Source organism: Schistocerca americana, chromosome 9 (genome assembly GCF_021461395.2).
Source record: "Schistocerca americana isolate TAMUIC-IGC-003095 chromosome 9, iqSchAmer2.1, whole genome shotgun sequence".
In the NCBI taxonomy this organism is placed as follows: domain Eukaryota; kingdom Metazoa; phylum Arthropoda; class Insecta; order Orthoptera; family Acrididae; genus Schistocerca; species Schistocerca americana.
This window is the reverse complement of record NC_060127.1, coordinates 137218130-137245114: the sequence shown is the minus strand read 5'-3', so window position 1 is coordinate 137245114 and position 26985 is coordinate 137218130. Positions and strand designations below refer to the sequence as shown.

General features: G+C 45.3%; 1 protein-coding gene across 1 annotated transcript in view; it reads left to right on the top strand.

The window, feature by feature from the left end:
• LOC124550919 (fasciculation and elongation protein zeta-2) overlaps positions 1-26985 on the top strand; it is a 451515-nt gene that overhangs the window by 239626 nt on the left and 184904 nt on the right. The window lies entirely within an intron of this gene.

Sequence of the window (26985 nt, the reverse complement as noted above, 5' to 3'; positions counted from 1 at the left end):
TTTGTATGGAGTGTAGCCATGTATGGAAGTGAAACATGGACAATAAATAGTTTGGACGGGAAGAGAATAGAAGCTTTCGAAATGTGGTGCTACAGAAGAATGTTGAAGATTAGGTGGGTAGATCACGTAACTAATGAGGAGGTATTGAATAGGATTGGGGAGAAGAGAAGTTTGTGGCACAACTTGACTAGAAGAAGGGATCGGTTGGTAGGACATGTCCCGAGGCATCAAGGGATCACAAATTTAGTATTGGAGGGCAGCGTGGAGGGTAAAAATCGTAGAGGGAGACCAGGAGATGAATACACTAAGCAGATTCAGAAGGATGTAGGTTGCAGTAGGTACTGGGAGATGAAGGAGCTTGCACAGGATAGAATAGCATGGAGAGCTGCATCAAACCAGTCTCAGGACTGAAGACCACAACAACAACAACAGTTATGTATGTCCATATAGTTATGTATTATTAACCATCTCAATGAAATCTGATCTGAAGTCCTGAGAAATTGTTGATGAAATTGTAAATTGCTTGTTGAATTCGTCTTAAAAGTTGCGATTAAATTGTGACCATGTGTGTGTGTGTGTGTGTGTGTGTGTGTGTGTTTGTGTGTGTGTGTGTGTGTGTGTGTGTATTTATGTGCTTTAATTAGATTTGTTAGAAACTTGTCAGTTAACCTAAGAGGTTATTCCATATAGTTATGTATTATTAACCATCTCAATGAAATTTTTTCTGAATTCCTCAGAAATTTGTTAAGCGAGCGATTGATCCCGTGAAAAGATAGGCGCAGAACTATAAGTTTGGAAAAAAGGAATAAAAAGCTCTTGGGGAAAAGAAGGATGTGTGTACTGAAGGCGGACGTGCAGCTTGACGCTATCGCTTTACGAATTCCCTGGTTTCCGTGCGAGTTACCTTTTTCCGTGCGCCTTCACGGAACTGGTTCGTTCCCTCGGTGTGTGGGCGTTATCGCGTTGTCTGCACCAAATTCAGGCCGCGCTCGCGTCTCGTGAACATGGCCTGCCCCCGCGGCAGAGCGCGCCTACTGCGGTGGGGGCGGGGAACCTAGGGAACCGGTTCTTTCACTCTCTCTCTTTCTTTCTTCCTCTCTCTGGCACTACGCTGCTCTGCGGTCAGCGACTCGCCTCGGTCTGCCTCCGTCTCGACTCCCCCGCGGTATCTCCACAGCGCATGCGCATTGTGCTCCGACTGCCCCGGCTCGCAGAAGACGAGACGCAGACAGGTATTTCCTCGATAACGTGCACACTCCGTCCACAAAGGCCATTGTAACTGCGCGTGAGGCGGAACAATACAGAGCGTATCGCTCGTGCTGCATTAAGCCGATACGATACATCTGCACGTTGATAATGATGTAGCGTTTACAGCGAGCGTACAACGATTGGTGAAAATTACCAGAAGTTACTGTAGCAGTACGTCATCCCACACATCGAAGACACGTTCCGGGATGGAGAATGGTATTTCCAGCAGCACAGGTACCTCCCCACTGCCATCGGAGACTGCCTTGTATACATATGTGTAGGACGAAGAGGCATCTACATCTACATCTGCATCCATACTCCGCAAGCCACCTGACGGTGTGTGGCGGAGGGTACCTTGAATACCTCTATCGGTTCTCCCTTCTATTCCAGTCCCGTATTGTTCGCGGAAAGAAGGACTGTCGGTATGCCTCTGTGTGGGCTCTAATCTCTCTGATTTTATCCTCGTGGTCTCTTCGCGAGATATACGTAGGAGGGAGCAATATACTGCTTGACTGCTCGGTGAAGGTATGTTCTCGAAACTTCAACAAAAGCCCGTACCGAGCTACTGAGCGTCTCTCCTGGAGAGTCTTCCACTGGAGTTTATCTATCATCTCCGTAACGCTTTCGCGATTACTAAATGATCCTGTAACGAAGCGCGCTGCTCTCCGTTCGATCTTCTCTATCTCTTCTATCAACCCTATCTGGTACGGATCCCACACTGCTGAGCAGTATTCAAGCAGTGGGCGAACAAGTGTACTGTAACCTACTCCCTTTGTTTTTGGATTGCATTTCCTTAGGATTCTTCCAATGAATCTCAGTCTGGCATCTGCTTTACCGACGATCAACTTTATATGATCATTCCATTTTAAATCACTCCTAATGCGTACTCCCACATAATTTATGGAATTAACAGCTTCCAGTTGCTGACCTGCTATATTGTAGCTAAATGATAAGGGATCTTTCTTTCTATGTATTCGCAGCACATTACACTTGTCTACATTGAGATTCAATTGCCATTCCCTGCACCATGCGTCAATTCGCTGCAGATCCTCCTGCATTTCAGAACAATTTTCCATTGTTACAACCTCTCGATACACCACAGCATCATCCGCAAAAAGCCTCAGTGAACTTCCGATGTCATCCACAAGGTCATTTATGTATATTGCACTACTGGCTGACTAAAGGGACTCTCTGATTGTATTCGAAACAAACGCGAAATCTATGGAACACTCTTACTAGCACTCGACAATTGAAGCTTCCTAAAAGCAAAAACACACGGAAGAAGTACCGAATATCCTCCACGCTCTCCAGATTTGACCCCTATGGGATCTTTTTCTACAGCGATATGCCAACCACATTGTTTATAGCACAAGACTAGCTACAGTCAATGAGGTGAAAGCAGCAATGGAACAGGAATGTGCCAAAATACCAATTACAACGCTTAGCAAAGTGTTGGATTCCACTGGTCAGTGTTAAATGTTCAAATGTGTGTGAAATCTTATGGGTCTTAACTGCTAAGGTCATCAGTCCCTAAACTTACACACTACTTAACCTAAATTATCCTAAGGACAAACACACACACACACGCACATGCCCCAGGGAGGACTCAAACCTCCGCCCGGACCAGCCACACAGTCCATGACTGCAGGGTCAGCGTTATCAGCTGCGTCTGGACCACAGTGGCCAACAATCTGAGCCCTTTCGATAAATGGCTGTTTCCTACATTCGCTCACATTATGTTGAATTTTTCTCTATGTTAATAAATATTAGTGTTACAATCACAGAAAGTGTGTATATAGTTTTTTTGGGACACCCTGTATATCCGCATAGGGACACAAAGACATGGTTACAGTAATTACATCATGTACAGTGGCATTAACCACTCATTCTTTCTGTGCTCCACTCGTGAAAGGAGCAGGAAGAAAGCCAGTAACTGCTACATCGGGATGTAGCCTCTGCCTCACACTACACATCGGTGTTGTTGATGCTGTTGCAGTCTGAACCAGGGAAGCGTCTCGTGCAGGAATAGCCTGCAGAGTCCCAAGACTGCACCAACGTCACTTCCGTATTCATCGACTGTTGCTAATTCGAGACTCGATAAATAGACGCTCTCGATAAACCTAAGTAGTTCTGAAATCCCTTGGCAAAACCTGAATAAATCGAAGAAATCATATGTGTTTTGGTTGTTGTTGTTGTTTTCAGTCCAAATAATGGGTTTGTTTCTCATATACTTCGCCACTCGGTTCAGAAAATAAAACCAAACTAACTTTCTCATATAGGAAAATACATTTCACCTTACTCAAGAGCAAATATTAATTATGTATTAGACTATTTGGACCTGAATATGGACGCACGGGGTCCGAAATGCATTCGTGTAATTTAATAAAACACGAAAAAATTATGACTGAAGACATTTTTACTGAAACTTTCTGTGTACTCTTATTTATTTTCTATTCAGGAATACATGGGTAATGTTACATGTCATTTAGCTCGCTCAAATACTCAAAATATTCAGTATGGAACTGGCATCAGTGTGTTCTGCAAGAGTTGCACTACATTTCGATTTTAGTTTTATGTGTGGCAACAAATTATCAAGACGATACATAGACAGTTTACAAAAATCCATTTTCTGACAATGTTACCGAATTTTCGACATGCGGGAAGCTGTTTTGTTATTAAAGAGGTGAACACATCTTGCCAACGAAATCTTAAGAATAGATCACGTTTTCAACTACATCGAACAAGAACTCTGTCAGTGTTTCCCAAAAGGAAATAATTTTGGTTAAATATGATGGATACGGTCCGCTCACGCTTCTAGTACTTAGGCGGTCGCCCGTGCGGTTCGTTACTATCAACAGATAGCTAGGTTTCTAACAAACCAGTTATTACGTTCTCTGATCCAGCTACTTACTACTAACGTAAAATATAAGATTTATGCAGTGAGAAAACATGATGATGAAGATCTGCAACTGCCATTTACACAGTTGTCTGGTGTATACCTAAGTCTTCCCCTACAGTTTGAAAACTTGGATCTGCTAAATAGCACAAAAAGTTTTCATTTTTGCTTCCTCCCTCTCTTCTTTCATGATTTTCAGGAAGTTCCTCAGAAAAATAATGTTGTTGTTGAAATAATGAATTAATATTTGTACCACGACCGTGACTTGAACCCAGGTCTCTCGCTTACTAGGCACATGTGCTGACCGCCGTGGCTGCCACAAATGCACAAACCGGCCTAGTTCAGTGCCCTCCCTAACGAAAATTTCAGCCCGTTTTCGCCTTCTGAAATTCACAATATTTCCGATGCTGTCCAACACTGGAATAGCATCCTGCATGCCTGCCTTGTAAGCGGGACACGCAGGTTCAAGACCCATTTGTATCACCAATTTGAATCCATTACTTCATCTTCTATCCTTATCAATGATGAAGTTGACACTCATATGTCCCCAGAAAAATGTGATTCCAAAGTTATTATTGTTAAACCTCTACAAACTTCTACAGTTTCTCACTTCAGTATTTCTTGTGAGTATGAATATCCGAGCAACATAAATTCTGCCGTTTTTACTAAAAAAAAATAAAAAAAGTAAAACGTAACCTCAACACAACCTACTCAGCTCGAAGAATGTCACAGGGTTTACTTCAAAAAACGGAGAATGTTCTTCGCTTGTGACAAAATTCTGTAGTCCTCGAAATCGAGGAATGTTCTGCGCACTGAGCGACTTCCCGCACCCTTTGACTCAAGCTGAGAACACCCTCAGGTGAAGTACAGGGTGGAGAAAATAAAAGTGGCCCGGAAAACAGAGTTCCTGGGTAGAAAGGAAGGCAGCAGAGGAAATACAGTACTAACCTGACCACAGCAGATGTTAAAAGTAACCACCATTCACCTATTGGCATTTCTGGTCCCTTGCCAGCAAGTTGCTGGTAGTGGATCTAAGCTGAATTGTTGGAATTGTTGCAATCTCATCCCAAATGTTCTGTCGCATTTCTTAAGCACTATTAGGGTTGGTGTAATACACCTTAGACTTGAGGGCTCCCCACACAAAGTCACCGCACGCTGACACGGCAGGTGACCTGGGTGGCCAGCTGGGGCCGCTACCTGACTGCAGCTCCATGTGGAGTATTCTACATCTACATCTACATCTACATTTATACTCCGCAAGCCACCCAACGGTGTTGGCGGAGGGCACTTTACGTGCCACTGTCTTTACCTCCCTTTTCTGTTCCAGTCGCGTATGGTTCGCGGGAAGAACGACTGTCTGAAAGCCTCCGTGCGCGCTCGAATCTCTCTAATTTTACATTCGTGATCTCCTCGGGAGGTATAAGTAGGGGGAAGCAATATATTCGATACCTCATCCAGAAACGCATCCTCTCGAAACCTGGACAGCAAGCTACACGGCGAGGCGGAGCGCCTCTCTTGCAGAGTCTGCCACTTGAGTTTCCTAAACATCTCCGTAACGCTATCACGGTTACCAAATAACCCTGTGACGAAACGCGCCGCTCTTCTTTGGATCTTCTCTATCTCCTCCGTCAACCCGATCTGGTACGGATCCCACACTGATGAGCAATACTCAAGTATAGGTCGAACGAGTGTTTTGTAAGCCACCTCCTTTGCTGATGGACTACATTTTCTAAGGACTCTCCCAATGAATCTCAACCTGGTACCCGCCTTACCAACAATTAATTTTATATGATCATTCCACTTCAAATCGTTCCGCACGCATACTCCCGGATATTTTACAGAAGTAACTGCTACCAGTGTTTGTTCCGCTATCATATAATCATACAATAAAGGAGCCTTCTTTCTATGTATTCGCAATACATTACATTTATCTATGTTAAGAGTCAGCTGCCACTCCCTGCACCAAGTGCCTATCCGCTGCAGATCTTCCTGCATTTCGCTACAATTTTCTAATGCTGCAACTTCTCTGTATACTACAGCATCATCCGCGAAAAGCCGCATGGAACTTCCGACACTATCTACTAGGTCATTTATATATATTGTGTGATTTGCGGTGTCTTGAAACAGGCGTCGGGTTGATCTGGTAGGACTTTGACGCATTTTCTGGTGAACTGCAGTCACATTTTCTACTGTTTGTAGGCTCGTTTCGGAATGTTTTTCGGCTTGTTTAAAACAGATTCTGTCTGACGCCTTTTTCGTGCTAAGGGCTGCAAGGCCCTCTTTGCTGGCACTTCGATACCACTAAAGTTTTCAGCAAACAACTGACCATACCGTTTCCGCGACTTTGTTGTCACGTAACTTTCAACAACGAACACCCGCTGCTCCACTGTGATTGCCATCGCCCCCTCAGCACAGCTCCACTCACACTGACGCAGCCCGCACTGCACTGCGAACCGATGTGGATCACGTGGCGGGCATACACGTGGTGTGCACGTCACGAGGTGTGCACTCGTCCGGGTCACTTTTATATGCCCCACAGTGTATATTCTCCGTCTCACTTTATCCATGCGAACCAAGAGAATGTTCTCCGAAAATACATGCTCACTTTTATTCATGCAACCCATTCTTGTGTCTATGCTATTTATAAACGCAAAAATGCTAAACGCTGTTAGTAAGATGTATGCTGGGGGGTGGGGAGGGGAGGGGGGATGACCGCCCAACTCTCTCTTAGGAACGCTCCTGAAAATGCGAAGCCGACGGCCGTAGCTGGCTCGTTAGCAGGCCGAAGTGACTGCTTTCTCTCCCCTGCCTATGCGAGAGAAAGAGAAAGAGAGCGCGCGAGATCGGAGCGGCCCGGTGACCTTGGCAGCGCTTCTGCTGCGGGAGAGCAGACACAAAGGCCAACCACGACACTCCCCGTCCCGGCCCGGCACACTTTTTCTGGTCCGGCTGTCCAGACTTTGGCAACTGTCCACCGCTCCAGAGCGGACGCCGCGGCTATGGCTACTCCAACAGTTCCAACAACTAACTCACTTCTAGCATCACGATCATCAGCAGCACAAACAGCCATCTGACGCCCACTGATTATTACTACTTAAATGAGCATAACACTACAAATCCAAACTTCTGAGGTTCGACACCCTGACACCTCTAGCATCTCTCACTAGTCACTTCGGTCCTCTACGCCTTTTCCCTGCAAACCATTTTAAACTGCATTTCGGTTTTCGCCCAAACTGCGTCACACCGTAGCTACGTGGCGAGTCGAGCAGCTCACTTCTGTACATAAAATAACACGGATCAGTAGAACATAATGTAGCCGAGATGTCTTCATAAATGAGCGAGATTTTATTACTGATGTTTTCCTTGAAAGTTTTACTGTGTATAGATTCCAGTGGGAAATATTGTCCAATACTGCAAACACGGCTGCTTCGCTCAACGACAGAGAAACAAGTCCTTCTTCAGCACACACATACATAACTAACACTGGCGAAGACGTAGCCTTTACTGAAGCCTGACCTTCGGTGAGGTAAGATGGCGGTGTCAGGGTTTCTGGTACTAACACGCATTCCTGAAATGAAATGGCGTTTTCCGCTTTATGAGGTGGCTCAGAGAATTTCTAGAGTTGAGAATATTTGCGTACTAGTGAGTGTAACACATACAATGTAGAATCCTGTTACGAGAAGAATATCAATTTACATGTATGCACTTTTAAAGCAGACTGTAGTTTTCGATGGAACAGTGAAACGAATAAAGACGCTTGTTATCAACGACGAACGGCACATTCTACTTATAGGAGCACTTTCACAAAGAAAAACGGAGAAAAACCGAAGTCGATCAAGCTGGTTAAAAGCACATCATTAAACTGCGTCTGTTAATACTAGATTATTAAACCTCCTAAAATAGACATAAACTATTTAAATACAACATATATTTCGGGCAACACAAACTGTAATGTGACTATTTAGGTTTCCATATAGTGCAGAAGCAAAAATAGGTAAAATGTTTCTAGTTATGCTTGCATTGAGCCATGTTGCTTTCCTTGTCATCTTCCCAAAAATTACAGCCAAACACGACGCTTGCATTGAACATTATGTCAAAACTCTAAAGGTAACCCAGTTGTACCAGTTTCTCATTTTTTACAAGTGTATTATCACTAAATAAACAGCTGTTTACAGGTCCTTTCCGCTGGCCGCCATATTGCTATACTAAACTGCTGGCTTGAACGACACCAATGATACTGTATACGGTATTGTCAGTCTAGTAATGTATTTCTGTGTTATTGAGACTGTTATCATTTGTTTCATCAGAGACTATTTAAGCCAGTGATAATTACTCTGCTTAAAAATTACTGATGTAACTAACTAATTGCTGGCCGCGGTGGTCTCGCGGTTCTAGGCGCGCAGTCCGGAACCGTGCGACTGCTACGGTCGCAGGTTCGAATCCTGCCTCGGGCATGGATGTGTGTGATGTCCTTAGCTTAGTTAGGTTTAAGTAGTTCTAAGTTCTAGGGGACTGATGACCTCAGAAGTTAAGTCCCATAGTGCTTAGCGCCATTTGAACCATTTTAACTAACTATTCGTTAATTAAATGGCTCTGAGCGCTATGGGACTTAACATCTGAGGTCATCAGTCCCATAGAACTACTAACCGAAGGATATCACACACATCCATGCCCGAGGCAGGATTCGAAGGTGCGGTCGTAGCGGTTGCGCGCTTCCAGACTGAAGCGCCTAGAACCGCTCCGGCACACCGGCTGGCGATAATTAAATAAAAACTAAAGAATAACAATAACAAAAATAATATATCAGTTCCTGCTGCAAAGGGGCGGAAGGGCGGGGAAGGGGGAGCATGAGAAATTAGGACAGAGGCTGTTTCCCAGTGCACATACAGGGTGTTTATTTTAATTTCAGACAGCAAAATATCTCGAAAACGACGGATCGTACAACAAAAACGATATAGGAGAGACATTAATATTAGGAATGGGTACATCTCCAGCTCCTAACCACCAACCCCCTCCACCTACGTGGGCAAGGTCGGCTTTGTATTTTCAAACGGGAAACCCCCATTTTTATTTCATATTTGCATTGTATGTCAAAAAAATACGTACCGTTTCCTCAAACCACTGTTTCCCATTCGCTGCAGAAGACGCTGTAATCATGAGACGTGAAGAGTGGCTCTTTTGCGATTGAGAATCGCCGCATTTGATTCTACATTTCATTGACGATGCAAATGTAAACCTTTGTGTTCTAACGGTTGATATTTGCATTAGAAATTTACTTTCGTGTCGCAAATTTGATTATGAAGTACAATATAGTTAGCCGTTTCAGTTTTAGCGTGATGCAGAAACAGTGGCGTCGATATAATAGTTTTGTGTTCCCATCGGGATGCTTGATTTCGGTGAGTCCCCTCGCCTCTCAACACTGGAGTGCTTGATTTCGGTGAGTACCCGTGAGAGATGTGCCTCACACTATCAGTTCATGAACATTCTATTACTCCATTACAGTGGTCTGTCTTCCGCCAGTAGCCGCGTTGCGCCCACCACCTGAGTTACGGCTGTTGAATGGAAACACACACTGAAATCAGTTACCCTGATGGATTGGTTCCATGGCGACCACCCATATTAAGCATTCGGATGGTTTCGGGACTCATTGCGATCAAACCCGAAGGGAACAGAAAACTACGTTACCATGCAAGTAGTTTATATGCCAAAAATGTCAATGTTTAATCATATTATGTGTAGTGTACAATCACATTTGCAACACTCAGTTAACGTCTCAGCATCAATATCAACCGATAGAATACAAAAGTTTATATTTAGATTGTAAATTAAATCTAGGAGCAAATCCGTCGATACTTAATTGCAAAAACAGGCACACTTGTCATTTGTCGATTACGGCGCCATCCTCAACGAATGGAAAACAATGGTTTGAGTCAACCGTAAATTTTTTTTGAGTAGAATTCGAATATGCCATAAAATGGGGGGGGGGGGGGAGGGAGGGAGTTCCCATTTGAAAACATAAATTTGACCCCGCTCGTGCAGCACGGATGTTTAGGAGATGGCCAGATACAGCTCTGGTAGATGTCTCGTTTACCAGTATTAACTTTCCTCTTAGAACATTTTGTTCCGTACGGTGCGTCGTTTCCGATACATTTAGTTGTCTCGGTTACAACGAACCCACTGTACGTCATGATCTCTTCCCATTCAATTTACGTACAGAGCGCGGGAAGAACGATTAAACGCCAGCAGGTGCGCTTGTAATAAGTCTAATGTTTCCTTTTCAGTCTCCACGGGAGCGATACGTAGGAATTTGTAGTGTGTTCCTAGAGTCATCATTTAAAGCTTGTTATTAGAACTTCTAGATAGTCTTTCACTGGATAGTTCACGTCTATCATGGAGCGGATGCCTGTTCAGTTTTTTCAGCATCTACGTGACACTTTCCCATGCTAAGAAAAAACCTTTGACCGTTTCTGCTGCTCCCCTATTTGTACGCCCCATTCAAAAAATGGTTCAAATGGCTCTGAGCGCTATGGGACTTAACATCTGAGGTCTTCAGTCCGCTAGAACTTAAAACTACTTAAACCTAACTAACCTAAGGACAGCACACAACACCCAGCCATCACGAGGCAGAGAAAATCCCTGACCCCGCCGGGAATCGAACCCGGGAACCCGGGCACGGGAAGCGAGAACGCTACCGCACGACCACGAGATGCGGGCCCCCATTTAACCTAAGGACATCACACACATCCATGCTCGAGGCAGGATTCGGACCTCCGACCGTAGCGGTCGCGCGGTTCCAGACTGAAGCGCCTAGAACCACTCGGCCATAACGGCCGGCACGCCCCATTAGTACGCATCCTGCACACGTGAACAATATTCTAGCGTGGCTCGCACGAGCGTTTTCGCACAGAGTCTTGTTTGCATACTGACATTATTTTCCCACATATACCACCAATGAACCGAAGTCTGCCACCTGCCTTACCCACGACGAAACGCATGTGATCGTCCCATTTCATATCCCTAAAAATTGTTAGGCCGAGGTATTTCTATCAGTTCGCTGCTCCTAAATGTGGGACACTCATACAGAAATACAGTGATTCGTCTCATTTTGCACCGCATTCCTCTATAAAGGCGCGACTTCGAATGTGTGCAAGCATGCTGGTTTAATGACTGTTAAAGTGTGCTGTTGTAGAGTAGTCACTGCAGCTGCCTGCCATGTGGAGCACCAGGCATCGATTCCCAGAACAAATGCGAAGGTACTCGACCCCAGCACTTTTTTCCTGTCCCATATCGCCTCTTGCACCTCCGGTAACGATTTGTCGAGAGTGAAAAAGGCGGAGTTGCACCGTGGTTCGTAGGACACGTTAAGCCGAAGGGCCATCTCTTAATTGGTCGCATCAGTCAGTTCCGAGGCAGAGCAAGTGCGTGGAAACTTCATAAGGACCACGCCAAGTGTGGCGAACGTTACATTCGTGGATAATCTACATCTACATACATAGTCCGCAATCCTCCATACGGTGCTTGTCGGAGGGTACCTCGTACCACAACTAGCATCTTCTCTCCCTGTTCCACTCCCAAACAGAACGAGGGAAAAATGACTGCCTATATGCCTCTGTACGAGCCCTAATCTCTATTATCTTATCTTTCTGGTCTTTCCGCGCAATGTAAGTTGGCGGCAGTGAAATTGTACTGCAGTCAGCCTCAAATGCTGGTTCCCTAAATTTCCTCAGTAGCGATTCACGAAAAGAACGCCTCCTTTCCTCTAGAGACTCCCGCCCGAGTTCCTGAAGCCTTTCCGTAACACTCGCGTGATGATCAAACCTACCAGTAACAAATCTAGCAGCCCGCCTCTGAATTGCTTCTATGTCCTGCCTCAATCCGACCTGATAGGGATCCCAAACGCTCGAGCAGTACTCAAGAATAGGTCTTATTACAGTAGAACCACATCTTCCTAAAATTCTACCAATGAACCGAAGACGACTATCCGCCTTCCCCACAACTGCCATTACATGCTTGTCTCACTTCATATCGCTCTGCAATGTTAGCCCAAATATTTAATCGACGTGACTGTGTCAAGCGCTACACTACTAATTAAGTATTCAAACATTACAGGATTCTTTTTCCTATTCATCTGCATTAATTTACATTTATCTATATTTAGAGTTAGCTGCCATTCTTTACACCAATCACAAATCCTGTCCAAGTCATCTTGTATCCTCCTACAGTCACTCAACGACGACACCTTCCCGTACACCACAGCATCATCAGCAAACAGCCGCACATTGCTATCCACAATATCCAAAAGACCATTTATGTAGATAGAAGACAACACCTGTCCTATCATCTTCGGAAAGTCTTTGATTGGCACGGAATGGAAAAGTCTGGAAGATGTGTTCAGTCAGTCGATTCGCGTGTGTTCCAAACAGCCACAGAGAAAGGTAGTGCTACGGTAAGACACTTGACTCCCATTCGTAAATACAGCAGTTCAATTCCCGCATTCATCCTTACAGATTTCGATTTTCCGTGGTTTCCCTGAATCTCTTAAGTGTCGGGATGGTTCCTCTGATAGGACAAGAGTGATATACTTCCCCTTCATTCTCCAGTCGATGCTTGTCCTCTGTGGCAACGACTTGGTTATCGTGAACCTAAACTCCATCCAAAGGCCGCTACGGGCCCATCGATACCGACCGACCACCGTGACCTCCTCAGTAAATGGGGTCATTGGATGCGATATGGTTGGGTGGGAGGTCGGCGCACACACTCCCGGACGTTGTCAGTTTTCGCGACCTGGAGCCGCTACCACTGGGTCAAACAGCTCCTCAACAGGCATCACAAGTCTGAGTGCACCCGGTACCAGTCCTTCTACCAAAGAATAGCGGGAATCGAACCCACGTCCTCTACAGGGTCTTACAAAAAGGTACCGCCAAACTTTCAGGAAACATTCCTCACACACAAAGAAAGAAAATATGTTATGTGGACATCTGTCCGGAAATGCTTACTTTCCGTGTTAGAGCTCATTTTATTTCTTGTCTTCAAATCATATTAATCATGGAATGGAAACACACAGCAACAGAACGTACCAGCGTGACTTCAAAACTTTGTTACAGGAAATGTTCAAAATGTCCTCCGTTAGCGAGGATACATGCATCCACCCTCCGTCGCATGGAATCCCTGATGCCCTGATGCAGCCCTGGAGAATGGCGTATTGTACCACAGCCGTCCACAATACGAGCACGAAGAGTCTCAACATTTAGTACCGGGGTTGCGTAGACAAGAGCTTTCAAATACCCCCATAAATGAAAGTCAAGAGGGCTGAGGTCCGGAGAGCGTGGAGGCCATGGAATTGGTGCGCCTCTACCAATCCATCGGTCACCGAATCTGTTGTTGAGAAGCGTACGAACACTTCGACTGAAATGTGCAGGAGCTCCATCGTGCATGAACCACATATTGTGTCGTACTTGCAAAGGCACATGTTCTAGCAGCACAGGTAGAGTATCCCGTATGAAATCATGATAACGTGCTCCATTGAGCGTAGGTGGAAGAACATGGGGCCTAATCGAGACATCACCAACAATGCCTGCCCAAACGTTCACAGAAAATCTGTGTTGATGACGTGATTGCACAATTGCGTGCGGATTCTCGTCAGCCCACACACGTTGATTGTGAAAATTTACAATTTGATCGCGTTGGAATGAAGCCTCATCGGTAAAGATAACATTTGCACTGAAATGAGGATTGACACATTGTTGGATGAACCATTCGCAGAAGTGTACCCGTGGAGGCCAATCAGCTGCTGATAGTGCCTGCACACGCTGTACATGGTACGGAAACAACTGGTTCTCCCGTAGCACTCTCTATACAGTGACGTAGTCAACGTTACCTTGTACAGCAGCAACTTCTCTGACGCTGACATTAGGGTTAGCCGGTCAGCGTGGCCGAACGGTTCTAGGCGCTACAGTCTGGAACCATGCCTCGGGCATGGATGTGTGTGATGTCCTTAGGTTAGTTAGGTTTAATTAGTTCTAAGCTCAAGGGGACTGATGACCTTAGAAGATAAGTCCCATAGTGCTCAGAGCCATTTGAACCATTTTTGCCATTAGGTTTATCGTCAACTGCACGAAGAATTGCGGGTATCCTCATCGTTCTAGGTCTTCCCCAGTCGTGAGTCATACGCTGGAATGTTCCGTGCTCCCTGAGACGCCGATCAATTGCTTCGAACATGTTGCTGTCAGGACACCTTCGTTCTGGAAATCTGTCTCGATACAAACGTATCGCGCCACGGCTACTGCCCCGTGCTAATCCATACATCAAATGGGCATCTGCCAACTCCGCATTTATAAACATTGCACTGACTGCAAAACCACGTTCGTGATTAACACTAACCTGTTGATGCTACGTACTGATGTGCTTGATGCTAGTACTGTAGAGCAATGAGTTGCATGTCAACACAAGCACCGAAGTCAACATTACCTTCCTTCAATTGGGCCAACTGGCGGTGAATCGAGGAAGTACAGTACATACTGATGAAACTAAAATGAGCTCTAACATGGAAATTAAGCGCTTCCGGACACATGTCCACATAACATCTTTTCATTATTTGTGTGTGAGGAATGTTTCCTGAAAGTTTGGCCGTACCTTATTGTTACACCCTGTATATGGAAATCCGACCCTCTGACCACTTAGCTGTGGAATCGGACGTTAAACGCTGTCTTCGTTCTTACTGAAGCCTTCTTTCGAAGTCATCAGAGCCCTCAATGCGGAACGTATGAGAAAATACACTGGTACGTACACTGATCGGCCAAAATATTATGACCACCTACTAAATAGCCGACATGTCCACTTTTGGCACGTATAATAGCGCCGACGCATCGTGGCATGGAAGCAGTGAGGCCTAGAAGGACGATGATCTTTGACGCCGAGTTCAGTCGCACCCCAGATGTGTTCGACGGGGTTCTGATCTGGCGGCTTGGGGAGCCAGCAGCTCAACTGGAACTCGCCATTCTGTTCCTCGAACCACTTCATCACACTCCTGATCTTGCAACATGGCGCATTATCTTGCTGTAAAATGCCACTGCCGTCAGTAACCATGATCGTCATGAAGGTGTCTCTGCAACCAGCGTACGGTACTCCCTGCCCGGTGCCACGCACGAGTTCCACTGGACCCACAGATGCCCACGTGAATGTTTCCCAGAGTACAATGGGGCCGACGCCAGCTTGTCTCCATCCTGCAGTACAGATGTCAAAGAGCTGTTGCCCTGGAAAACGACGGATTCGCGCCCTCCCATCGGCGTGCTGATGAAGGTATCGGGGTTCATCAGACAGTGCAACGCTCTGCCGCTGCGCCAGCGTCTAGTGCGGATGGCCACTTGCCCATTTCAGTCGTAGATGCCGATGCTGTGGCGTTAACATTGGCACATACATAGGTCGTCGGCTGCGGAGCCCCATCGTGAGGAGTGTTGGTTCAAATGGCTCTGAGCACTATGGGACTTAACATCTGGGGTCATCAGTCCCCTAGAACTTAGAACTACTTAAACCTAACTAACCTAAGGACATCACACACATCCATGCCCGAGGCAGCATTCCAACCTGCGGCCGTAGCAGTCGCGTGGTTCCGGACTGAAGCGCCTGGAACCACTCGACCACTTAACATCTGGGGTCATCAGTCCCCTAGACCTGAGAACAACTTAAACCTAGCTAACCTAAGGACATCACACATATCCATGCCCGAGGCAGGATTCCGACCTGCGACCCTTGCAGTTGCGCGGTTCCGTACTGAAGCGCATAGAACCGCTCGACCACTTAACATCTGGATCATCAATCCCCTACACCTGAGAACAACTTAAACCTAACTAACCTAAGGACATCACACATATCCATGCCCGAGGCAGGATTCCGACCTGCGACCCTTGCAGTTGCGCGGTTCCGTACTGAAGCGCATAGAACCGCTCGACCACTTAACATCTGGGATCATCAATCCCCTAGACCTGAGAACTACTTAAACTAGCCTAAGGACATCACACATATCCATGCCCGAGGCAGGATACCGACCTGCGACCCTTGCAGTTGCGCGGTTCCGTACTGAAGCGCATAGAACCGCTCGACCACTTAACATCTGGGATCATCAATCCCCTAGACCTGAGAACTACTTAAACTAACCTAAGGACATCACACACATCCATGCCCGAGGCAGGATTCCAACCTGCGACCGTAGCAGTCGCACGGTTCCGGACTGAAGCGCCTGGAACCACTCGACCACTTAACATCTGGGGTCATCAGTCCCCTAGACCTGAGAACAACTTAAACCTAACTAACCTAAGGACATCACACATATCCATGCCCGAGGCAGGATTCCGACCTGCGACCCTTGCAGTTGCGCGGTTCCGTACTGAAGCGCATAGAACCGCTCGACCACTTAACATCTGGGATCATCAATCCCCTAGACCTGAGAACTACTTAAACTAGCCTAAGGACATCACACACATCCATGCCCGAGGCAGGATTCCAACCTGCGACCGTAGCAGTCGCACGGTTCCGGACTGAAGCGCCTGGAACCACTCGACCACTTAACATCTGGGGTCATCAGTCCCCTAGATCTGAGAACTACTTAAACCTAACTAACCTAAGGACATCACACACATCCATGCCCGAGGCAGGATTCCAACCTGCGACCGTGGCAGTCGCGCGGTTCCGGACTGAAGCGCCTAGAACCGCTCGACCACATAATATCTGGGATCATCAGTCCCCTAGACCTGAGAACAACTTAAACCTAACTAACCTAAGGACATCACACACATCCATGCCCGAGGCAGGATTCCAACCTGCGACCGTAGCAGTCGCACGGTTCCGGACTGAAGCGCCTGGAACCACTCGACCACTTAACATCTGGGGTCATCAGTCCCCTAGACCTGAGAACAACTTAAACCTAACTAACCTAAGGACATCACACATATCCATGCCCGAGGCAGGATTCCGACCTGCGACCCTTGCAGTTGCGCGGTTCCGTACTGAAGCGCATAGAACCGCTCGACCACTTAACATCTGGATCATCAATCCCCTACACCTGAGAACAACTTAAACCTAACTAACCTAAGGACATCACACATATCCATGCCCGAGGCAGGATTCCGACCTGCGACCCTTGCAGTTGCGCGGTTCCGTACTGAAGCGCATAGAACCGCTCGACCACTTAACATCTGGGATCATCAATCCCCTAGACCTGAGAACTACTTAAACTAGCCTAAGGACATCACACATATCCATGCCCGAGGCAGGATACCGACCTGCGACCCTTGCAGTTGCGCGGTTCCGTACTGAAGCGCATAGAACCGCTCGACCACTTAACATCTGGGATCATCAATCCCCTAGACCTGAGAACTACTTAAACTAACCTAAGGACATCACACACATCCATGCCCGAGGCAGGATTCCAACCTGCGACCGTAGCAGTCGCACGGTTCCGGACTGAAGCGCCTGGAACCACTCGACCACTTAACATCTGGGGTCATCAGTCCCCTAGACCTGAGAACAACTTAAACCTAACTAACCTAAGGACATCACACATATCCATGCCCGAGGCAGGATTCCGACCTGCGACCCTTGCAGTTGCGCGGTTCCGTACTGAAGCGCATAGAACCGCTCGACCACTTAACATCTGGGATCATCAATCCCCTAGACCTGAGAACTACTTAAACTAGCCTAAGGACATCACACACATCCATGCCCGAGGCAGGATTCCAACCTGCGACCGTAGCAGTCGCACGGTTCCGGACTGAAGCGCCTGGAACCACTCGACCACTTAACATCTGGGGTCATCAGTCCCCTAGATCTGAGAACTACTTAAACCTAACTAACCTAAGGACATCACACACATCCATGCCCGAGGCAGGATTCCAACCTGCGACCGTGGCAGTCGCGCGGTTCCGGACTGAAGCGCCTAGAACCGCTCGACCACATAATATCTGGGATCATCAGTCCCCTAGACCTGAGAACAACTTAAACCTAACTAACCTAAGGACATCACACACATCCATGCCCGAGGCAGCATTCCAACCTGCGACCGTAGCAGTCGCGCGGCCACTGCGGCCGGCGTGAGGAGTGTTCGGTCGTTTGTGTGTTCAGACACACCTGTACTCTGACCAGCATTAAAGTCTGATGTTAGTTCCGCCACAGTTCGCCACCTGTCCTGTTTTACAAGTCTGCCCAACCTACGACGTCCAGCATCTGTAATGAGGGGTGGCCGCCGAACCGCACTACGTCTGGACGTGGTTTCATTCGCCTCGTTTTCGTCCCGTGTTGGAAGACACTCAAAACAGCACTCCCCGAATACCCGACAAGTCGTGCATTTTCCGAAATTATCGAGCCGGGCAAGAGGCTCACAATGTGCCCTCGGTCAAACTCACAAGGGAACCTCCCCATCGCACCCCCCTCAGATTTAGTTATAAGTTGGGACAGTGGATAGGCCTTGAAAAACTGAACACAGACCAATCGAGAAACTATGAAACTATGGAACTATGAAAAAAGTAAGCAAAATATACAAACTGAGAAGTCCATGCGCAAGATAAGAAATGTAAAGGATTGTCTGAGCTCAATAGTGCAGTGGTCCCGTGGTTAGCGAGAGTAGCTGCCGAACGAGAGGTCCTTGGTTCAAGTCTTCCTCGAGTGAAAAGTTTACTTTCTTTACTTTCGCAAAGTTATGATCTGTCCGTTCGTTCATTGACGTCACTGTTCACTGTAATAAGTTTAGTGTCTGTGTTTTGCGACCGCACCGCAAAACCGTGCGATTAGTAGACGAAAGGACGTGCCTCTCCAATGGCAACAGAAAAAAATTTGATCGCAAGGTCATAGGTCAACCGATTCCTCCACAGGAAAACACGTCTGATACATTCTGTACGACACTGGTGACGGCATGTGCGTCAGGTGACAGGAATATGTTGTCGACCCACCTAACTTGTACACTTGGCGAATGGGTAAAAAGATTCTTCTACCTTGCCCGATTTAGGTTTTATTGTGGATGTGATAATCACTCCCAAAAAACTGATGAAAACATAAGAGTTTGTCACATAAACTAAAAATAAAAATATTAAACTTTTCGTTCGAGGGAAGACTTGAACCAAGGACCTCACGTTCCGGAGCTGCTCACGCTAACCACGGGACCACGGCGCTCGTGAGCTGGCAGTATCCATGATATTGCGTATCTTGCACATGGACTACTCAGTTTGTATATTTTGCTTATTTTTTCATAGTTCCACACAACTTCTTCCTATTTTCTCGATTGATCTGTGTTCAGTTTTTCAAGGCCTATCCACTGTGTCAACTTATAACTAAATCTGAGGGGAGTGCGATGGGGAGGTTCCCTTGTCAGATAGATCGCGCGCCTTCCCCGTTCTGCACACAGTCACTCACGCTCACTCATACTACACGCACCGCGCCTGTGTCTGACTAGCAGTCATTCCTCGCCATATGACGTTGCTGCCGCATGGACGGGTTAAAATCGATAGTAAGTGGATGATCATAATGTTCTAGTTGATCATGCACAAGCTAATGTATCTTTTACTGTTTGACAGATACCTGAACCAAATTTTGCACGTGTTGTCATTATGTTATTGGCTATAATACGGATTTTTTCATATTTTTTTGTCAAATAATTTGATCAGAACGTTGCTGAATACTTCTGTAACTCATACTATCCCATGAGGAACATTTTCTCAATGCTTACTTCACTTACCACTTTCAGAATGTCATAGGTTATTCTTAGTAATTAAACAAACAAATCTGTGTACCAATTTTCAATATAGGTCTCAGAACTGACGCAACAGTTTCTTAAATTTATGTGTGTGATACAGAGCAATGAAATAAAAAATAAAAATAAAACTTTGAACATAGCTGCTAAGGTTCAGTGTCCGTGTCAGAATTATATTAGAACAAATAAGCCCTCGGTCACAAATATTAAGTCAAAATTGGCCAGGTTTCGACGCTACTATGAGCGTTGTCTTCAGAATTAGACTAACTGTTCTAAAACATATTAAGTATATAATACATTAATAAAATTAAAGTTTGTACTGATTGGAAATCACATATTAAAAAGATTGAAGCCGTAAAGGCGACGTCATGAATAGTTGTAAGTAAGATGGCTAGCCGCTAAGGGCTGCAACCCTTGTTCACTGAAGAACGAGCAGCCCTTAGCGGCTCGCCATCTTACTTACAACTATTCATGACGTCGCCTTTCCGGATTAAATCTTTTTTAATATGTGACTTGTAGGTACTGCATCTTTTTCCAGCCAGTACAAACTTTAATTTTATTAATGTATTATATACTTAATATGTTTTAGAACAGTTAGTCTAATTCTGAAGACGACGATCATAGTAACGTCGAAACCTGGCCAATATTGACTTAATATTTGTGACCAAGGGCTTATTTGTTCTAATATAGCAATGAAATAAATTTTACAGTAACGCATTTTGAAAAATGTTATACCACAGGAAATTGTGTTATTGTATACGAGTATATAAAGTCTATGGCAAATTTCATCTTCTTGTCTGCAATGGTTCAGCAGAAAATGTTCGTTATGCAATGCAAAATGAATGTTGCGAAAAGTGCAGAAAAAATATTTTGTTTGTACTAATGCCAGAAAGAAATACCTTACAAGGGAACATCCCCATCGCACCCCCCTCAGATTTAGTTATAAGTTGGCACAGTGGATAGGCCTTGAAAAACTGAACACAGATCAATCGAGAAAACAGGAAGAAGTTGTGTGGAACTATGAAAAAATAAGCGAAATATACAAACTGGGTCGTCCATGCCTAAGATAGGCAATATTAAGGGCGATGTGAGCCGAGGAGCGCCGTGGTCCCATGGTTAGCGTGAACAGCTGCGGAACGAGAGATCTTTAGTTCGAATCTGCCCTCGGCTGAAAATTTTGCTTTCTTTATTTTCGCGAAGTTATGATCTGTCCGTTCGTTCATTGACGTCTCTGTTCACTGTAATAAGTTTAGTGTCTGTGTTTTGCGACAGCACCGCAAAACCGTGCGATTAGTTGATGAAAGGACGTGTCTCTCTAATGGGAACCAAAAACATTTGATCGCAAGGTCATAGGTCAACCGATTCCTCCACAGGAAAACACGTCTGATATATTCTATACGACACTGGTGACAGCATGTGCGTCACATGACAGGAATATGTTGTCGACCCACCTAACTAGTACACTTGGCGAATGGGTAAAAAGATTCTTCTACCTTGCTCGATTTAGGTTTTCTTGTGGATGTAATAATCACTCCAAAAAAAGTGATGAAAACATAAGGGTTTGTCACATAAACTGAAAATAAAAAGTTAAAATTTTCGGTCGAGGGAAGATTTGAACCAAAGACTACTAGTTCCGCAGCTCTTCACGCTAACCACGGGACCACGGCTCTCCTCGTCTCACACTTCCCTTAATATTACCTATATTGCACATGGACGACCCAGTTTGTATATTTTCCTTATTTTTTCATAGTTCGACACAACTTCTTCCTGTTTTCTCGATCGATCTGTGTTCAGTTTTTCAAGGCCTATCCACTGTGCCAACTTATAACTAAATCTGAGGGGGGTGCGATGGGGAGGTTCCCTTGTTAGTGTTGACTGTGACCACACGTTAGGATCTTTTGGTCTTCATGTTCTGACCCTTCTAGAGAGTCCTTTTGGCATGTCCTTCACTAATATTTCAGAACTAGCGACACGCACATCTTCACTCTTCATCAATAGGTTTTAAGTGAAGCAACCTGCACAGTATCATAAGGGCTCTGATTCTTCCCGTGTTATCAACACTGAATACCAGACAGGCGTGATAGGAGGACATTTTAACAACAGTAGATAGCAAAGTCTCTTCTTCTGGAATCTCTTCTAAATGAGGTTATTAAAGCTTTTGTTCGGATTTTTTATTCCACCGTGTGTGAACTTCTTCTGTAGATCGTAATTAAGCGCATCGTAAATGGGCTTACAGGCTTCTATACTCTACAGATGTCTTCATTGATGGCAGGAAGTAACAAAATATCGCAAACAAGGACAGAGCCCTGTAGAAAATGGGTCATGGTACTGCGTATTGGTTGAAACAGGATGGCTTTTACATCATTTGCAGCACGATTAAGCACTGAAAGTTGGAGACGATATTTCTAACATGCTATAGAACTATCTGGTGGCAAAAAATTAAACATCTTTGACCAGTTTTACATACATCCCCCCCGTAAGAAAAGGCTCATATCTCCCATGTAGGAAATGAACAACGGCCCTGTAGCTATCCTCTTCCTTGACCTCTCCGAGTGAATTTTCCTGTCTCACACCATTCATTCTGAATGGAGGCAACATAAAAAAAGATGTGCGCCCCCACTCTCGTTCCCCCCCCCCCCCCCCCCCCCATCGTCACCACGATGGATGTTGTTGACTGAAGCCACATCACCCCATCCCACATTCTCCGTGGCTTCTCCGGTAACACAGCTGTTGACGTCGCCGTAAACAGGGACCGGAAAAAACGCGAGGTAAATAAACAAACGCCTAACAATTTACGGCTGCCTTCATCGGTAAAATACGGAACTACCCCGCCTTGCTCGCTTCCGTCCGTCGACTTGAGATCCTCGCAGCATCCTTACGGACCACTGTCGTAGGCTCAGCTTTCAGACGTCCGTGGCCGTGAAGAAAATACTGTCACCACATACAGGAAGACTTCCACTTGCCTCTGTGCTTTTAAAAAGTTTCCTAACATTTTTCCACAGGAAAACACGGAGCTGTGCCCCAGTCCTTTTACCGAACATTCACTATAGCGGTATAATTCACAACGGCACGAGTAGTAAATGTAAATGTGGTGTGACTAGGGTCTCCTGTCGGGTAGACTGTTCGCCGAGTGGCAAGTCTTTCGATCTGACGCCACTTCGGCGACTCGCGCGTCGATGGAGATTAGGACAGTACAACACCCAGTCCCTGAGAGAAGAAAATCTCCGACCCAGCCGGGAATCGAACCCGGGCCCTTAGTATTGGCGACTCAGCTACCGGGGGCGGAGGCCCGAGTAGTGAAGAGCTGAATAATGCTTGCGTGCGTTACATCTCAATATTCGTCGATGTGAACGTGTCAGTGCTTGGTACACTCAGTAAGGTGGTTACTTCCAGATACGTTGAGTGATTATCGTACTTTTATCTACTTCAAAAAAAAAATATTAATGGCTTTCGGATATCGCCCATATAGCTAGCCCCACAATGATTTTTCAACAGTAAAGCCGTTAGTAAAAAGTCTAGGAACAACAATTATCCATGACATAACTTTAACCAAAAATCAAGTCAGAGATCAAAGACAATTAAAATGCGTTCGTTAATATGAAAGGAGAATTGATAATAAATATCGTGCTTATTCATTCAATGTATTATAATCTAAAAAAATTAAATAATTATTTCTCCTATACTCATATTCGATCTTCTGCTATACGTCAACACAACCACCTACCTGTCAAAAGGGGAGGGGAGGGGGGGTCAAAAGCAGCGCATTATTTGAGAAGCAGTGCACTTAGTGACTTGCAACAAACTTGGCACCTAATTTCAGACCTTCATGAAAACTTTTCTCGCTGACAACCCCCACAAAAGGACGAAAGGAAAAAATACTATCTCTTAACGACTTTTTCGCTGCTCTTTGCAGTAAATCTGGCGCATGAAGCGTGACGTTTTAATTGATTACTTCTTTACCACAAACTGCATTCGAAACATATATTGGACACATTATTCACATACCACTGACTGTACCGGCAAAATTATATCATTGTACGACATACAGTTCACGAGATACGGCGTCGTAAATAAAGATATGCGCGATAAACTGCAGCACCACGCATGAGGTTTGAATTTATTACTTATCTGCTACTGACTCTGTTCACAATACATTTCATAGATAGTACCCACATATATCACTGGTTGTACCTGCAAAGTTATAAAATTGTACGATGCATAGTGCAGGGGATATGGCGTCTTAAAGATTTAGTTGTGTGAAAATAAAACTGCATGTTGTAATTCGCTAGAGATACAGCCGAAATATGTATACAAATACGTGTGAAAATATGTTAAAGATGTATGAAATGTATTTAACATCCGCGTACGCGGGTAAAGGCACGGGTAAGAAGTTAATCTTTAAACCTCTGGAGCCGCGCGGGATTAGCCGAGCGATGTCCGCGGCTCGTGGTCTTGCGATAGCGTTCTCGCTTCCCGCGCACGCGGTCCCGGGTTCGATTCCCGGCGGGGTCAGGGATTTTCTCTGCCTCGAGATGAGTGAGTGTTGTGTGTCTTTCATCATCATATGCCGGCACGGTAGCTCAGCGTGTTCAGTCAGAGGGTTAGCTGCGCTCTGTAATAAAAAAACTGAGTTAATCGATCAACAACGAACTTAAACGGATGTCTTACGACGTCCGCCCCGAGCAGATGCAACGAACAAAAGCGATCAAAACGAGATTTCAAAAAAATCTAAGGCGCTGCAGTCATGGCCTGTGCGGCTGATCCCGGCGGAGGTTCGAGTCCTCCCTCGGGCATGGGTGTGTGTGTTTGTCCTTAGGATACGAGGTGTGGCTAGAAAAAAACCGGACTAGTACTGGTGAAACAATAAAACGAATGCAAAAGGCTGAAAGTCGCGTGGCCTGTCACGTGACTCTCGCTCCGCCTACTGCTCGAGTTTCATCTGCCACCTGCACTCAGTCTGCCCGTGGCGTCTGTTTTAAGTAGTTGACGTTTTGTCTGTGCGTCGGAAAATGTTGAGTGTACAGAAAGAACAGCGTGTTAACATCAAATTTTGTTTCAAACTAGGAAAATCTGCAAGTGAAACGTTTGTAATGTTACAACAAGTGTACGGCGATGATTGTTTATCGCGAACACAAGTGTTTGAGTGGTTTAAACGATTTAAAGATGGCCGCGAAGACACCAGTGATGACACTCGCACTGGCAGACCATTGTCAGCAAAAACTGATGCAAACATTGAAAAAATCGGTAAACTTGTTCGACAAGACAACAAGTCAACTCCTGTTAACTCAGACACTGCTCTGATTGTTAAACGGCGATCTTGTCGAACAAGTTTACCGATTTTTTCAATGTTTGCATCAGTTTTTGCTGACAATGGTCTGCCAGTGCGAGTGTCATCACTGGTGTCTTCGCGGCCATCTTTAAATCGTTTAAACCACTCAAACACTTGTGTTCGCGATAAACAATCATCGCCGTACACTTGTTGTAACATTACAAACGTTTCACTTGCAGATTTTCCTAGTTTGAAACAAAATTTGATGTTAACACGCTGTTCTTTCTGTACACTCAACATTTTCCGACGCACAGACAAAACGTCAACTACTTAAAACAGACGCCACGGGCAGACTGAGTGCAGGAGGCAGATGAAACTCGAGCAGTAGGCGGAGCGAGAGTCACGTGACAGGCCACGCGACTTTCAGCCTTATTGCATTCGTTTTATTGTTTCACCAGTACTAGTCCGGTTTTTTTCTAGCCACACCTCGTAATTTAGGTTAAGTAGTGTGTAAGCTTAGGGACTAATGACATCAGCAGTTAAGTCCCATAAGATTTCACACATATTTGAACATTTTTTTTAAACCTCTGAAATGATTTCAACTAAATTTCGAACACACTCACCGACAGAAAAAAAATCGAAACACGAAAAAATAATTAATGTACGGTAAAGAAATTTCGGGAATACAGTTATCTAAGTAGCATATTGAAGAGGTTAACATTGAAAGATCATAGGTTAATATACGTGCTAGATAATTTATTTCAAATGTGAAATGCTGGTACATTAATAACCAGTGTAAATGCCAGAATGTTGAATGCAAGCATGCAAATGCACGTGCATTATGTTGTACAGGTGCCGCATGTCAGATTGTGCGATGGAGTTCCAAGCATGTCGCACTTGTTCGGTCAGTACAGGGACGGGTAATGCTATCTGCTGGAATTGTCACCCGACGATGTCGTTTATGTCGCACAACTCCTTCTCCGTTTGCGATTTTTTTTCCGTTAGTGTAGATTTGACATGTGCGTACGCGGGTAAAGGCACGGATAAGAAAATCATCCTAAACCCCTTGAGCGACTTCAACCAAATTTTGTACACATGCGAGGGTAATCCCAAAAGTAAGGTCTCCTATTTTTTTTATAAGTACATAGACCTGTTTATTTCTACAACGGTTTACATCAGTTTACAGCTTGAACATTCAGCTATTTTTCGATATAATCACCATTTCTGTCGATGCAATTTTGTAGACGCTGTGGCAGTTTTTGTATGCCCATGTCATACCAGCTCGCCGCCATGCTGTTCAGAAAGTTAGGACCTCTTTTTTCACATCGTCGTCGGAGCTGAATCGCTGGGACCACAATTAACGCTGACAGGTACTGTGAGACTCTGAAAAAACGGGCAATTCAGAACCGGAGGAAAGGAATGTTGAGCAAGGGCGTACACATTCTCCATGACAACGCTCGCCCACATATCGCTGGGCAAACAGTTGCTCTCCTGCAACACTTTCAGTGGAACATAATCACCCACCCACCCTATAGTCCTCACTTGGCGCCCAGTGACTATCATCTGTTCCCTAGGTTAAAAGAAGATTTGGCCGGAAAGCGATTCAGTTCCGACGACGAGGTGAAAGAAGAGGTTCATAACTTTCTGAACAGCACGGCGGCGAGCTGGTATGACATGGGCATACAAAAACTGCCACCGCGTATACAAAAATGCATCGACAGAAATGGTGATTACGTCGAAAAATAGTTAAATGTTCAAGCTGTAAACTGATGTAAACCGTTGTAGTAATAAACAGTTCTATGTACTTATAAAAAATAGGAGACGTTACTTTTGGGA